This window comes from Pristiophorus japonicus, chromosome 12, assembly GCF_044704955.1.
Source record: "Pristiophorus japonicus isolate sPriJap1 chromosome 12, sPriJap1.hap1, whole genome shotgun sequence".
Lineage (NCBI taxonomy): Eukaryota > Metazoa > Chordata > Chondrichthyes > Pristiophoridae > Pristiophorus > Pristiophorus japonicus.
Window position 1 is genome coordinate 125,266,935 of NC_091988.1, and position 17,221 is coordinate 125,284,155.

Here is a 17,221-nt window from a genome sequence, read left to right on the forward strand (position 1 = left end):
CAGGTGGTACTGAAGTGGTGTAGAGGGAAACATGAATTACAAAGAGATCTACTAATACGTGAAGTGAATGGGCAAAATGTTGGTAAATGGATTTAATGTAGGAAAATGTGAGGTCATACAATTTAGACTTAAAAGGTTGGAGCCGCGTACTTTCTAAATGGTGAAAAGCTAGAAAGAGTGGAGGCCCACAGAGACTGGGGGGTCCAGGTACATCGATTGTTAGAACAGGAACAGAAACTAATCAAAAGGGCTAATGGGATGCTGACTATATCTAGAGGACAGGGAGTAGACGTTATGCTGCACCTGTACAAAGCTCTGGTTAGACCACACCTGGAGTCCTGTGAGCAGTTCTACGAGCAGTTCTGTGAGAAGTTCTCTGCATCATAAATTAGGAAGAATACGCTGGCCTTGGAGGGAGTGAAGCGTAGGTTTACCAGGATGTTATCTGGACTGCAAGGGTTACGTTATGAGGAGAGATTATACAAATTAGAGTTGTATTCCCTGGAATTTAGAATGTTAAGGGATGAGTTGATCCAAGTTTTCAAGATATTAAGGAGAACTGATCAATGTTCCTGCAAATTTGTTGGGGTCTGCAGCCCCTGCCACTGACTGTGTAGGTGTGGTTTGTGGCATTAGATTGCTGTTGAGCTGCTGTCAGGGGCCTGCAGACCACCACGCAGCCCTGTAGCTTGGAACTGATAGGGTCGATGGAGACAAACTATTTCTGTTGGTTGGGGAATCTAGAACTAGGGATAATAGTCTAAACATTAGAGCCAAACCTTTCAAGAGTGAAATTCGGAAATACTTCTACACACAAAAGGTTGTTTAAAAAAAAAAGAAAGATTTGGATTTATATAGCACCAGACCACCGGATGTCAGAAAGCTTTGCAGTCAATGAAACACTATTGTAATATAGGAAACGCTGCAGTCAATTTGCACACAGCAACCTCCAACAAACAGCAATGTGATAATGACCAGATAATCTGTTTTAATGAAGTTGACTGAGGGATAAATATTGGCCAGGCCAGAAGATTGGAACTATCTTCTTTTTTCTCTTCTATAACAGTGAGTAAACTTTAGCATTGTTGTTGCTTATCTAAGGGTTAAGTCATGGCAGGACAGCTCGGTCACGTGTTATGCTCCTCCTGTACCATGTGGGAACTCAGGGACGACACCAGTGTTCCTGACGACTACGTGTGCGGGAAGTGTATCCGCCTCCAGCTCCTGACGGACCGCGTTGCGGAGTTGGAGCTGAGGGTGGATTCACTCTGGAGCACCCACGATGCTGAGAATGACGTGAGTAGCACGTGTAGCGAGTTGGTCGTACCGCAGGTAAAGGGTCCACAGCCAGATAGGGAATGGAAGACCAGCAGGAAGAGCAGTGCAAGGAAGGTAGTGCAGGGGTCCCCTATGGTCATCCCCCTGCAAAACAGATACACTGCTTTGGGTACTGTTGGGGGGGATGACTCATCAGGGGAGGGCAGCAGCAGCCAAGTTCATGGCACCGTGGCTGGCTCTGTTGCACAGGAGGGCAGGAAAAAGAGTGGGAGAGTGATAGGGGATTCAATTGTAAGGCGAATAGATAGGCGTTTCTGCGGCCGCAACCGAGACTCCAGGATGGTATGTTGCCTCCCTGGTGCAAGGGTCAACGATGTCTCGGAGCGGGTGCAGGACATTCTAAACAGGGAGGGAGAACAGCCAGTTGTCGTGGTGCACATTGGTACCAATGACATCGGTAAAAAAAGGGATGAGGTCCTACGAAACGAATTTAAGGAGCGAGGAGCTAAATTTAAAAAGTAGGACCTCAAAAGTAGTAATCTCGGGATTGCTACCAGTGCCATGTGCTAGTCAGAGTAGGAATCGCAGGATAGCGCAGATGAATACGTGGCTTGAGCAGTGGTGCAGCAGGGAGGGATTCAAATTCCTGGGGCATTGGAACCGGTTCTGGGGGAGGTGGGACGAGTACAAACCGGACGGTCTGCACCTGGGCAGGACCAGAACCAATGTCCGAGGAGGAGTGGTTGCTAGTGCTGTTGGGGAGGAGTTAAACTAATATGGCAGGAGGATGGGAACCAATGTAGGGAGACAGAGGGAAACAAAAAGGAGACAAAAGCAAAAGACAGAAAGGAGATGAGGAAAAGTGGAGGGCAGAGAAATCCAAGGCAAAGAACAAAAAGGGCCACTGTACAGCAAAATTCTAAAAGGACAAAGGGTGTTAAAAAAACAAGCCTGAAGGTTTTGTATCTTAATGCAAGGAGTATCCGTAATAAGGTGGATGAATTAACTGTGCAAATAGATGTTAACAAATATGATGTAATTGGGATTACAGAGACGTGGCTCCAGGATGATCAGGGCTGGGAACTCAACAATCAGGGGTATTCAACATTCAGGAAGGATAGAATAAAAGGAAAAGGAGGTGGGGTAGCATAGTTGGTTAAGGAGGAGATTAATGCAATAGTTAGGAAGGACATTAGCTTGGATGATGTGGAATCTATATGGGTAGAGCTGCAGAATACCAAAGGGCAAAAAACATTAGTGGGAGTTGTGTACAGACCTCCAAACAGTAGTAGTGATGTTGGGGATGGCATCAAACAGGAAATTAGGGGTGCATGCAATAAAGGTGCAGCAGTTATAATGGGTGACTTTAATATGCACATAGATTGGGCTAACCAAACTGGAAGCAATACGGAGGAGGAGGATTTCCTGGATGCATAAGGGATGGTTTTCTAGACCAATATATCGAGGAACCAACTAGGGGGGAGGCCATCTTAGTTGTGTAATGAGAGAGGATTAATTAGCAATCTCATTGTGCGAGGCCCCTTGGGGAAGAGTGACCATAATATGGTGGAATTCTACATTAGGATGGAGAATGAAACAGTTAATTCAGAGACCATGGTCCTGAACTTAAAGAAGGCTAACTTTGAAGGTACGAGGCGTGAATTGGCTAGGATAGATTGGCGAATGATACTTAAGGGGTTGAATGTGGATGGGCAATGGCAGACATTTAGAGACCGCATGGATGAACTACAACAATAAAATGGTGTAAAAATAAAAGAGGGAAGGTGGCTCAACCGTGGCTATCAAGGGAAATCAGGGATAGTATTAAAGCCAAGGAAGTGGCATACAAATTGGCCAGAAATAGCAGTGAACCCGGGGACTGGGAGAAATTTAGAACTCAGCAGAGGAGGACAAAGGGTTTGATTAGGGCAGGGAAAATGGAGTACGAGAAGAAGCTTGCAGGGAACATTAAGACGGATTGCAAAAGTTTCTATAGATATGTAAAGAGAAAAAGGTTAGTAAAGACAAACGTAGGTCCCCTGCAGTCAGAATCAGGGGAAGTCATAACAGGGAACAAAGAAATGGCAGACCAATTGAACAAGTACTTTGGTTCGGTATTCACTAAGGAGGACACGAACAACCTTCCGGATATAAAAGGGGTCAGAGGGTCTAGTAAGGAGGAGGAACTGAGGGAAATCCTTATTAGTCGGGAAATTGTGTTGGGGAAATTGATGGGATTGAAGGCCGATAAATCCCCAGGCCTGATGGACTGCATCCCAGAGTACTTAAGGAGGTGGCCTTGGAAATAGCAGATGCATTGACAGTCATTTTCCAACATTCCATTGACTCTGGATCAGTTCCTATCGAGTGGAAGGTAACCAATGTAACCCCACTTTTTAAAAAAGGAGGGAGAGAGAAAACAGGTAATTATAGACCGGTCAGCCTGACATCGGTAGTGGGTAAAATGATGGAATCAATTATTAAGGATGTCATAGCAGCACATTTGGAAAGAGGTGACATGATAGGTCCAAGTCAGCATGGATTTGTGAAAGGGAAATCATGCTTGACAAATCTTCTGGAATTTTTTGAGCATGTTTCCAGTAGAGGACAAGGGAGAACCAGTTGATGTGGTATATTTGGACTTTCAGAGGGCTTTCGACAAGGTCCCACACAAGAGATTAATGTGCAAAGTTAAAGCACATGGGATTGGGGGTAGTGTGCTGACATGGATTGAGAACTGGTTGTCAGACAGAAAGCAAAGAGTAGGAGTAAATGGGGACTTTTCAGAATGACAGGCAGTGACTAGTGGGGTACCGCAAGGTTCTGTGCTGGGGCCCCAGCTGTTTACACTGTACATTAATTATTTAGATGAGGGGATTAAAGGTAGTATGTCCAAATTTGCGGATGACACTAAGTTGGGTGGCAGTGTGAGCTGCGAGGAGGATGCTATGAGGCTGCAGAGCGACTTGGATAGGTTAGGTGAGTGGGCAAATGCATGGCAGATGAAATATAATGTGGATAAATGTGAGGTTATCCACTTTGGTGGTAAAAACAGAGAGACAGACTATTATCTGAATGGTGACAGATTAGGAAAAGGGGAGGTGCAACGAGACCTGGGTGTCATGGTACATCAGTCATTGAAGGTTGGCATGCAGGTGCAGCAGGCGGTTAAGAAGGCAAATGACATGTTGGGCTTCATAGCGAGGGGATTTGAGTACAGGGGCAGGGAGGTGTTGCTACAGTTGTACAGGGCCTTGGTGAGGCCGCACCTGGAGTATTGTGTACAGTTTTGGTCTCCTAACCTGAGGAAGGACATTCTTGCTATTGAGGGAGTGCAGCGAAGGTTCACCAGACTGATTCCCGGGATGGCGGGACTGACATATCAAGAAAGACTGGATCAACTGGGCTTGTATTCACTGGAGTTCAGAAGAATGAGAGGGGACCTCATAGAAACGTTTAAAATTCTGATGGGTTTAGACAGGTTAGATGCAGGAAGAATGTTCCCAATGTTGGGGAAGTCCAGAACCAGGGGTCACAGTCTAAGGATAAGGGGTAAGCCATTTAGGACCGAGATGAGGAGAAACTTCTTCACCCAGAGAGTGGTGAACCTGTAGAATTCTCTACCACAGAAAGTTGTTGAGGCCAATTCACTAAATATATTCAAAAAGGAGTTAGATGAAGTCCTTACTACTAGGGGGATCAAGGGGTATGGCGAGAAAGCAGGAATGGGGTACTGAAGTTGCATGTTCAGCCATGAACTCATTGAATGGCGGTGCAGGCTAGAAGGGCCGAATGGCCTACTCCTGCACCTATTTTCTATGTTTCTATGTTTCAAACAGCAATTCATGCTCGATCAATTGTTAATTTTAAATCAGAGATTGATTGATTTCTGTTCACCAAAACTATTAAGGGATATAGGGCAAAGGCGGGTATATGGAGTTAGGTCGCAGATCAGCCATGATCTCATTTTAATGGTGGAACAGGTTTGAGGGGCTGAATGGCCTCCTCCTGCTCCGATGTTCCTACATAAAGTGAGGGACGGCCTGACGCAATTGACCATGGTTAAGGTGAGGGATGGGGTTACTCGGAGCAAAGAGGTTACATTGAGGAATGGGATAAGATGAGGAATCGGTTCGTGGTGACTTATTTTGTTGTGGTCTAGAATCTGGTTCTCATGAAGAATGAGTAGAAACATAGAAAATAGGTGCAGGAGTAGACCATTCGGCCCTTCGCGCCTGCACCACCATTCAATAAGATCATGGCTGATCATTCACCTCAGTACCCCTTTCCTGCTTTCTCTCCATACCCTTTGATCCCTTTAGCCGAAAGGGCTGTATCTAACTCCCTCTTAAATATATCCAATGAACTGGCATCAACAACTCTCTGCGGTAAGGAATTCCAAAGGTTAACAACTCTCTGAGCGAAGAAGTTTCTCCTCATCTCAGTCCTAAATGGCCTACCCCTTAACCTTAGACTGTGTCCCCTGGTTCTGGACTTCCCCAACATCGGGAACATTCTTCCTCCATCTAACCTGTCCAGTCCCGTCAGAATTTTATATGTTTCTATGAGATCCCCGCTCATCCTTCTAAACTCCAGTAAATAAAGGCCCAGTCGATCTAGTCTCTCCTCATATGTCAGTCCTGCCATCCCGGGAATCAGTCTGGTGAACCTTCGCTGCACTCCCTCAATAGCAAGAACGTCCTTCCTCAGATTATGAGACCAAAACTGAACACAATATTCCAGGTGAGACCTCACCAAAGCCCTGTACAACTGCAGTAAGACCTCCCTGCTCCTGTACTCAAAACCCCTAGCTATGAAGGCCAACATACCATTTGCCTTCTTCACCGCCTGCTGTACCTGCATGCCAACTTTCAATGACTGATGTACCATGACACCCAGGTCTCGTTGCACCTCCCCTTTTCCTAATCTTCCGCCATTCAGATAATATTCTGCCTTCGTGTTTTTTCCCCCAAAGTGGATAACCTCCCATTTATCCACATTATACTGCATCTGTCATGCATTTGCCCACTCACCTAACCTGTCTAAGTCACCCTGCAGCCTCGTAGCGTCCTCCTCACAGCTCACACCGCCACCCAGTTTAGTGTCATCTGCAAACTTGGAGCTATTACACTCAATTCCTTGATCCAAATCATTAATGTATATTGTAAATAGCTGGGGTCCCAGCATTGAGCCCTGCGGCACCCCACTAGTCACTTCCTGCCATTCTGAAAAGGACTCGTTTATCCCGACTCTCTGCTTCCTGTCTGCCAACCAGTTCTCTATCCACGTCAGTACATTACCAGCAATACCATGTGCTTTAATTTTGCACACCAATCTCTTGTGTGGGACTTTGTCAAAAGCCTTTTGAAAGTCCAAATACACCACATCCACTGGTTCTCCCTTGTCCACTCTACTAGTTACATCGTCAAAAAATTCCAGAAGATTTGTCATGCGTGATTTCCCTTTCATAAATCCATGCTGACTTGGACCGATCCTGTCACTGCTTTCCAAATGCGCTGTTATTTCATCTTTAATAATTGATTCCAACATTTTCCCCATTACTGATGTCAGGCTAACTGGTCTATAATTACCTGTTTTCTCTCTCCCTTCTTTTTTAAACAGTGGTGTTACATTAGCTAACCTCCAGTCCATAGGAACTGATCCAGAGTCGATAGACTGTTGGAAAATGATCATCAATGCATCCACTATTTCTAGGGCCACTTTCTTAAATACTCTGGGATGCAGACTATCAGGCCCCGGGGATTTATCGGCCTTCAATCCCATCAATTTCCCTAACACAATTTCCCACCTAATAAAGATATTCTTGAGTTCCTCCTTCTCACTAGACCCTCGGTCACCTAGTACTTCCGGAAGGTTATTTGTGTCTTCCTTCATGAAGACAGAACCAAAGTATTTGTTCAACTGGTCTGCCATTTCTTTGTTCCCCATTATAAATTCACCTGAATCTGACTGCAAGGCACCTACGTTTGTCTTCACTAATCTTTTTCACTTCACATATCTATAGAAGCTTTTGCAGTCAGATTTTATGTTCCCGGCAAGCTTCCTCTCATACTTCTAATTTTCCCCCTCCTAATTAAACCCTTTGTCCTCCTCTGCTGAATTCTAAATCTCTCTCAGTCCTCAGGTTTGCTGCATTTTCTGGACAATTTATATGCCTCTTCCTTGGATTCTTAATTTTCCTTGTTCGCCACGGTTGAGCCACCTTCCCCGTTTTATTTTTACTCCAGACAGGGATGTACAATTGTTGAAGTTCATCCATGTGATCTTTAAATGTTTGCCATTGCCTATAAGGTGAGCAATAGGATTATTTTGTGGAATGGGATATGATGAGGAATGCGATACGGCAAGGAATGGGATATGGTTTGTCGAGCTGTTTCACCACCTCGTAGGACTGCTCCTGGGCACGGCCAAGGTGGCCACCAACCGGTCCAGGCAGCGGGCGGTCGAGGGAATCGTTCAGCCCGACTGCCTGCCTCTCTTCCATGGGTACATCAGAGCCAGGGTGTCCCTGGAGATGGAGCATGCGGTCTCCACCGGTATGCTAGCAAGAGGTGGGCACCGGAGGGACTGGAGTGCATCATCACCCCCAGCAACCAAATTTTAATTTAATTTGGTAAAGTTCCCATGTTAATTTGGACATTTGTGGGTTCGAGTGCCCTCACAAAAGGGGGTACTTGATTTAAAGTTCTTACAAAAATAGTTTTAGCCAGTCACGTGATGGTCACATGACTCAATTAAACCCCAGTCAGTTGGGTCTCGGTCATCCATGGTGAGGTATGCAGTTGTGAGCCTAATGGATGAACTTGCAATGTATACTGTGATTGTTAAACATTTGTTCATAAACCAACCAGTTCTTAATGACAGTGTGTTGCTATGAATTCTTAAGCAAAGAACCCATGAAGCAAACACATTACAGAATGGCGATGAGAATGGGAGTTTCTTCATGAAGAAATTTTGGTGGAATTTCCTTTCGTGAGAAGGCAAATGCAAGTGGAGCACAGCAAGAAGATATACCGGCAGCATGGTTCCCGAATGAGAGTCTGGCTGTACCATTCTTTTTTGTGAATAATGAACAGTGTTGAACTGACAAAAAGAGCTTGTGGAAAGCCATTTAGAGTCATTGAAAATAAATTCAAGATTATTAAGAGTGATTAATTAAGCTAAGAAGGCACCATGGATGTGACAACGAGTTATGTCAGTAACTTGGGAGCTTTTGACAAGAATAAGGAATCGTTTAGATCCTGCAGTGAAAGACTGAAAATTATTTTTTAAAAGCTAATGACGCCAATGAAGTCTCAGCAGATGTGGCAGATTCGCAATCAAGCAGTTCAGGAAAAGATCAACGAGGAAACGCAAACCAACTAGACAGGATATTGGTAACTGGGAATATCAAGATCTTAGGAAGAAAGTAAGGGTTTCAAGGAAACTCAAGAGGACACAGGAAGATAGAGGTCAGGAATCCTGGGCTAAAAACAGAAATTCCCCAAGACTGTCTGAGTCAAATAAGAATATAGAAAATGGGCATAGCCAGATAATTGCACAGAGGAAGGTCGGAGCAGGAGGAAGCTAAAGCTCACAACAAGATACTCAGGCTCAACAGTCAAATTTGTTCAATTTTAATTATGATAGGTAATTTTATTGAAATATTGTATAAATATCTTGCTTCTAAAAAAGGAAGCACTGAAATGTATGCACCTGGGAGCATGCTCACAGGTTTGTAGAGCTGTTGCATTGTGAGTGGCCTAGCCGGTCACATGATGGTCACATGGCTCAATTAAACCGCTGTCAGTTGGTTCTAGGTCATCCATGATGAGGTATGCAATTATGAGCCTAGTGGATGAACTGGTAATGTGTGGCATGATTGTTAAACCTTTGTTAATAAACCAACTTGTTTTTAATAGCAATGTGTTGCTATGAATTCATAAGCAAAGAACCCATGAAGCAAATACATTATGGTGAGGAGTGAGTTTAGGTGAGGAATGGGGATAAAGCAGATGAGCTGAGAGCACAGATTGACACGTGGGAGTGTGATATTGGGGCTAAAATTCCGGTCGGAAGCTTCCTTCGTATGAACGTCCCGGACCCAAAAGAAATCTACGAATCTACCTGCTGGTCCCGGAGAAACACAGAATCCGGGTTAGAGGCCCATGGAGCAGCACATGGAGACAGGTACGCAAGTCCAAACTGGAGTCACGTGGGTCTGGACAACCAATCACAATGCAGTATTCTCATTGATAATAATGGGAACTCCATTTCTCCTAAAACACCCAAACACAACATAATAAATAAAACACTTCACATATTTAAAATTAATTGAAATTAAAGTTAATGAAATGTTTTAGAGAAAAAATATTTTTGAATTTTTTTTTATTGTGTTTTAATCAGGTTTAAAATAAACTTACCTTAATGGGCAGGGTTTTTAAAGTAAAAATGTGTTTTTAAATTACATTTTTATGTTTTAAAACTCTTATGCTGGTAATAGTAGTCTATGCGCCTGCTCTCAACAGGCGTAAGAGTTTGAAGGACATTTGCTGGGCATGAGTTGAACAAATAGCCCAATCTCTCCCGCACAGATGTCCCTCTCCCGGGGATGCGTTCGATCTGTCAAGAAAAATCTTGTCTGATCGGAAAAGCCGGATTTCAGTGCATGCACATCACACCCCGAAAATTGGCTTTTGCGAGGCCTCGTCAGGTCTGTCCGCACTTCGTAAGGCCGGATTTTCAGCCCCAATATAGCTATTACTGAGTCATGCTGAAAGAAGGGCAGGAATGGCAGCTCAACGTTCCTGGTGACAGGGTTTCAGACGGGAGAGATGGTTAAAAAAGGAGGGAAGGTCACAGTATTGATTAAAGAAACAATTACAGCTGTGGGGAGGGTTGATATGTTCGACGGATCATCAAACAAGGCTATATGGGTTGAATTGAAGAACAATAAAGGGGTGATCACACTGCTGGGAGTGTACTATAGACCCCCAAACAGTCAGAGGGAGTTAGAAGAGCAAATATTTAGGTAGGTTTCTGAGAAGTGCAAAAACTATAGGGCATTAATAGTAGGAGATTTCAACTATCCTAATTTTATCCCAGTTAATATCACTGTGAAAGGTAAAGAGGGTGCAGAATTCCTAACATGCATTCAGGAGAACTTGTTTAGCCAGTCTGTAGCAAGCCAACATGGATTAGCTTTAGGAAATGAAGCTGGGCAGGTGGAAGGGGTATCAGTGGGAGAACATCTTGCTAGTAGTGATCATAATTCAGTTAGATTAGGGTAGTTAAGGAAAAGGACCAGGAATAAAAGTTCTCATTTGGGGAAAAGCTAATTTTGCTAAGCTGAGATGTGATTTAGCAAAGTGGACTGGAAACAGCTACTTGAAGGTAAATCAGTGTCAGAGCATTGGGAGACATTCAAGGAGGAGATCTAGAGGACTCAGAGCAAGTATGTTCCCTTAAAGAAAAAGAGTGGGACTAACACATCTAGAGCCCCCTGGATGTTGAAGGAGATGCAGGGTAGGATAAAGAAAAAAGGGAGGCTTATGATAGATTCTGAGGGCTCAATACTGCAGAAACTCTCGAGTATAGAAGGTGCAGGGCTCAATGCTGGGTCCCTTGCTTTTTGTGGTATATATCAATAATTTAGACTTGAATGCAGGGGCTATGATTAAGAAGTTTGCAGATAATACCAATATCGGCTGTGTGGTTGATAATGAAGAAGAAAGCTGTAGACTGCAGGAAGACATCAATCTACTGGTCAGGTGGGCAGAACAGTGGCAAATGGAATTTAATCCAGAGAAGTGTGAGGTAATGCATTTGGGGAGGACTAACAAGGCAAGGGAATACACATTAAATGGTAGGACACTGAGAAGTGTTTGCACAAATGCTGGGGGTGAATCACTCATTGCCAATTCTGCTCAGCAGGACTGAGAGGCAGTGGGAAGGGGAGGAGAAGCTGAAGGCAGTGGGAGGGAAAAGTAGACAATCGGGGTGGGACATCTACAACCTGACTAACAGCTCAACACAAAGGCAAACGTCTAGCGTCAGTTTTGGTGGGTTTGTGTTTTAGACCAGGCGATAAACCAGGTAACACTGCTATAATAACGGCACTCTCATAAACCAGGTATTACACAGTATTTACAGCACAGTAACAGGCTATTCAGCCCCACCGCTCCGTGTCGGGATTTATGCTCCACACCAGCCCCCTCCTACCCCTCTTCATCTCACCCCATCACCATATCCTTCTGTTCCCTTCTCCCGCATGTGCTTATCCAGCTTCCCTTAAATTCATCTCTGCAATTTGCCTCAACTATTCCCTGAGTATCACCACTCACTAGGTAAAGAAGTTTCTCCTGAATTCCCTATTGAGTTTATTAGTGGCTATTTTAGATTTATGGACCTAGTTCTGGTCTGGCACGGAAGTGGAAACATCTTCTCTACATTTACCCTAATGTATAAGATAATGAGGGAACTCGACAAGGTGGATGCAGAGAGGATATTTCCACTCAAAAGGGTAAACTAAAACTAGGGGACATAGTCTCAGAATAAGGAGTTGCCTATTTAAAACTGAGATGAGGAGGAATTTCTTCTCTCAGAGAGTTGTAAATCTGTGGAATTCTCTGCCCCAGAGAGCTGTAGAGGCTGGGTCATTGAATAAATTTAAGGCGGAGATAGACAGATTTTTGAGCGATAAGGGAGTAAAGGGTTATGGGGAGCGGGTGGGGAAGTGAAGCTGAGTCCATGATCAGATCAGCCATGATCTTATTGAATGGCGGAGCAGGCTCGAGGGGCTGTATGGCCTACTCCTGCTCCTATTTCTTATGTTCTTATGTTAACCTATCAAACCCTTTCACAATCTGAAAGATCTCTATCAGGTCACACCTCAGCCTTCTCTTTTCTAGATAAAAAGAGTCCCAGCTTGTTCAATCATTCCTGATAGTTATAACCTCTCAGTTCTGGTATCATTCTAGTAAATCTGTTTTTGCACCTTCTCCAGTGTCTCTGTGGCCTTTTTATAATATGGAGACAAAACTGTTCACAGTATTCCAAGTGAGGTCTAACCAAGGTGCCATACAACTTCTCTGCTTTTCAATTCTATCGCTCCAGAAATGAACCCCAGTGCGTGGCTTGCTTTTTAGTGATGTGTATCTGTACCCCAGATCCCTCTGCTCCTCCTCCCCATTTAGTTTCTTATTTTCCAAGGAGTGTGTAGCCTCCTTAACCTTCCTACCGAAATGCACCACTTCGCACTTGTCTATATTGAAGTTCATTTGCAAATTACACGCACATTCTGCAACTTTATTCATGTCTGCCTGTATTGTGTCGCAGTCCTCCTCTGTGTTAACTACATTTCCCAATTTGATGTCTTCCGCAAATTCTGAAATTGCATTTCCGATTCCCGAGTCCAGATCATGAATGTAAATGGTGATCAACAGTGGTCCCAGCACCGACCGATCCTGTGGGAGGTCCCAGCACCGACCGATCCTGTGGGGGGTCCCAGCACCGACTGATCCTGTGGGTGGTCCCAGCACCGATCGATCCTGTGGGGGGTCCCAGCACCGACTGATCCTGTGGGGGGTCCCAGCACCGATCGATCCTGTGGGGGGTCCCAGCACCGACTGATCCTGTGGGTGGTCCCAGCACTGATCGATCCTGTGGGGGGTCCCAGCACCGATCCTGTGGGGGGTCCCAGCACCGACCGATCCTGTGGGGGGTCCCAGCACCGACTGATCCTGTGGGGGGTCCCAGCACCGATCCTGTGGGGGGTCCCAGCACCGACCGATCCTGTGGGGGGTCCCAGCACCGACTGATCCTGTGGGGGGTCCCAGCACCGACCGATCCTGTGGGGGGTCCCAGCGCCGATCCTGTGGGGGGTCCCAGCACCGACTGATCCTGTGGGGGGTCCCAGCACCGACCGATCCTGTGGGTGGTCCCAGCACCGATCCTGTGGGTGGTCTCAGCACCGACTGATCCTGTGGGTGGTCCCAGCACCGACTGATCCTGTGGGGGGTCCCAGCACCGACCGATCCTGTGGGGGGTCCCAGCACCGATCCTGTGGGGGGTCCCAGCACCGACCGATCCTGTGGGTGGTCCCAGCACCGACCGATCCTGTGGGTCGTCCCAGCACCGATCCTGTGGGGGGTCCCAGCACCGATCCTGTGGGTGGTCCCAGCACCGACCGATCCTGTGGGGGGGTCCCAGCACCGATCCTGTGCGGGGTCCCAGCACCGACCGATCCTGTGGGTGGTCCCAGCACCGATCCTGTGGGGGGTCCCAGCACCGACCGATCCTGTGGGTGGTCCCAGCACCGACCGATCCTGTGGGTGGTCCCAGCACCGACCGATCCTGTGGGTGGTCCCAGCACTGACCGATCCTGTGGGGGGTCCCAGCACCGATCCTGTGGGTGGTCCCAGCACCGATCGATCCTGTGGGTGGTCCCAGCACCGATCCTGTGGGGGGGGGTCCCAGCACTGATCGATCCTGTGGGGGGGTCCCAGCACCGACCGATCCTGTGGGGGGGTCCCAGCACCGATCCTGTGGGGGGGTCCCAGCACCGATCGATCCTGTGGGGAGTCCCAGCACCGATCGATCATGTGGGGGGGTCCCAGCACCGATCCTGTGGGTGGGTCCCAGCACCGACCGATCCTGTGGGGGGGTCCCAGCACCGATCCTGTGCGGGGTCCCAGCACCGACCGATCCTGTGGGTGGTCCCAGCACCGATCCTGTGGGGGGTCCCAGCACCGACCAATCCTGTGGGTGGTCCCAGCACTGACCGATCCTGTGGGGGGTCCCAGCACCGATCCTGTGGGGAGTCCCAGCACCGATCGATCCTGTGGGGGGTCCCAGCACCGATCCTGTGGGTGGTCCCAGCACCGATCGATCCTGTGGGTGGTCCCAGCACCGATCCTGTGGGGGGGGGTCCCAGCACCGATCGATCCTGTGGGGGGGTCCCAGCACCGACCGATCCTGTGGGGGGGTCCCAGCACCGATCCTGTGGGGGGGTCCCAGCACCGATCGATCCTGTGGGGAGTCCCAGCACCGATCGATCCTGTGGGGGGTCCCAGCACCGATCCTGTGGGTGGTCCCAGCACCGATCGATCCTGTGGGGGGTCCCAGCACCGATCCTGTGGGGGGGGGTCCCAGCACCGATCGATCCTGTGGGGGGGTCCCAGCACCGACCGATCCTGTGGGGGGGTCCCAGCACCGATCCTGTGGGGGGGTCCCAGCACCGATCGATCCTGTGGGGAGTCCCAGCACCGATCGATCCTGTGGGGGGTCCCAGCACCGATCCTGTGGGTGGTCCCAGCACCGATCGATCCTGTGGGGGGTCCCAGCACCGACCGATCCTGTGAGGGGTCCCAGCACCGACCGATCCTGTGGGGGGTCCCAGCACCGATCCTGTGGGGGGTCCCAGCACCGACCGATCCTGTGGGTGGTCCCAGCATCGATCCTGTGGGGGGTCCCAGCACCGGCCGATCCTGTGGGGGGTCCCAGCACCGATCCTGTGGGGGGTCCCAGCACCGACCGATCCTGTGGGTGGTCCCAGCACCGAACCTGTGGGGGGTCCCAGCACCGACCGATCCTGTGGGTGGTCCCAGCACCGACCGATCCTGTGGGTGGTCCCAGCACCAATCCTGTGGGGGGTCCCAGCACTGACCGATCCTGTGGGGGGTCCCAGCACCGACCGATCCTGTGGGGGTCCCAGCACTGACCGATCCTGTGGGGAGTCCCAGCACCGATCGATCCTGTGGGGGGTCCCAGCACCGACCGATCCTGTGGGTGGTCCCAGCACCGATCCTGTGGGGGGTCCCAGCACCGACCGATCCTGTGGGGGGTCCCAGCACCGACCGATCCTGTGGGGGGGGTCCCAGCACCGATCCTGTGGGGGGTCCCAGCACCGACCGATCCTGTGGGTGGTCCCAGCACCGACCGATCCTGTGGGGGGTCCCAGCACCGACCGATCCTGTGGGTGGTCCCAGCACCGACCGATCCTGTGGGGGGTCCCAGCACCGACCGATCCTGTGAGTTGTCCCAGCACTGACCGATCCTGTGGGGGGTCCCAGCACCGACCGATCCTGTGGGTGGTCCCAGCACCGACCGATCCTGTGGGGGGTCCCAGCACCGACCGATCCTGTGGGTGGTCCCAGCACCGACCGATCCTGTGGGGGGTCCCAGCACCGACCGATCCTGTGAGTTGTCCCAGCACTGACCGATCCTGTGGGGGGTCCCAGCACCGACCGATCCTGTGGGTGGTCCCAGCACCGACCGATCCTGTGGGTGGTCCCAGCACCAATCCTGTGGGGGGTCCCAGCACCGACCGATCCTGTGGGGGGTCCCAGCACCGACCGATCCTGTGGGGGTCCCAGCACTGACCGATCCTGTGGGGAGTCCCAGCACCGACCGATCCTGTGGGTGGTCCCAGCACCGATCCTGTGGGGGGTCCCAGCACCGATCCTGTGGGGGGTCCCAGCACCGACCGATCCTGTGGGGGGTCCCAGCACCGACCGATCCTGTGGGGGGGGTCCCAGCACCGATCCTGTGGGGGGTCCCAGCACCGACCGATCCTGTGGGTGGTCCCAGCACCGACCGATCCTGTGGGGGGTCCCAGCACCGACCGATCCTGTGGGTGGTCCCAGCACCGACCGATCCTGTGGGGGGTCCCAGCACCGACCGATCCTGTGAGTTGTCCCAGCACTGACCGATCCTGTGGGGGGTCCCAGCACCGATCGATCCTGTGGGTGGTCCCAGCACCGATCGATCCTGTGGGGGGTCCCAGCACCGATCCTGTGGGTGGTCCCAGCACCGATCGATCCTGTGGGTGGTCCCAGCACCGATCGATCCTGTGGGGGGTCCCAGCACCGATCCTGTGGGGGGTCCCAGCACCGATCGATCCTGTGGGTGGTCCCAGCACCGATCGATCCTGTGGGGGGTCCCAGCACCGATCGATCCTGTGGGAGGTCCCAGCACCGATCCTGTGGGGGGCCCCAGCACCGACCGATCCTGTGGGTGGTCCCAGCACCGATCGATCCTGTGGGGGGTCCCAGCACCGATCCTGTGGGTGGTCCCAGCACCGATCGATCCTGTGGGGGGCCCCAGCACCGATGCTGTGGGTGGTCCCAGCACCGATCGATCCTGTGGGGGGTCCCAGCACCGATCCTGTGACTGTCCCAGCACCGATCGATCGTGTGGGGAGTCCCAGCACCGATCGATCCTGTGGGGGGTCCCAGCACCAATCCTGTGGGTGGTCCCAGCACCGATCGATCCTGTGGGGGGTCCCAGCACCGATCCTGTGGGGGGTCCCAGCACCGACCGATCCTGTGGGGGGTCCCAGCACCGACCGATCCTGTGGGTGGTCCCAGCACCGATCCTGTGGGGGGTCCCAGCACCGACCGATCCTGTGGGTGGTCCCAGCACCGACCGATCCTGTGGGGGGGTCCCAGCACCGATCTTGTGGGGGGGTCCCAGCACCGATCCTGTGGGGGGGTCCCAGCACCGATCCTGTGGGGAGTCCCAGCACAGATCGATCCTGTGAGTGGTCCCAGCACCGATCCTGTGGGGGGGTCCCAGCACCGATCCTGTGGGGGGGTCCCAGCACCGATCCTGTGGGGGGGGTCCCAGCACCGATCCTGTGGGGGGGTCCTAGCACCGATCCTGTGGTGTGTCCCAGCACCGATCCTGTGGGGGGTCCCATACCGATCCTTCCCACCTTTTCCCAGTCTGAGGAAGGACCTTTAACCCCGACTCTGTGTTTAGTGTTTTGCCATCGGCTCGCTATCCATTCTGCAACTTGTCCTCTCGCTCCACGTGTTCTCACCTTAGTCAGGAGTCTACTACATAGTACATTATCAAAGGCTTTTTGGAAATCCAAATATATTACATTACCCTCATCAACCCATTCTGTTATTTCTTCAAAGAATTAAGTAAGGTTCGTCAA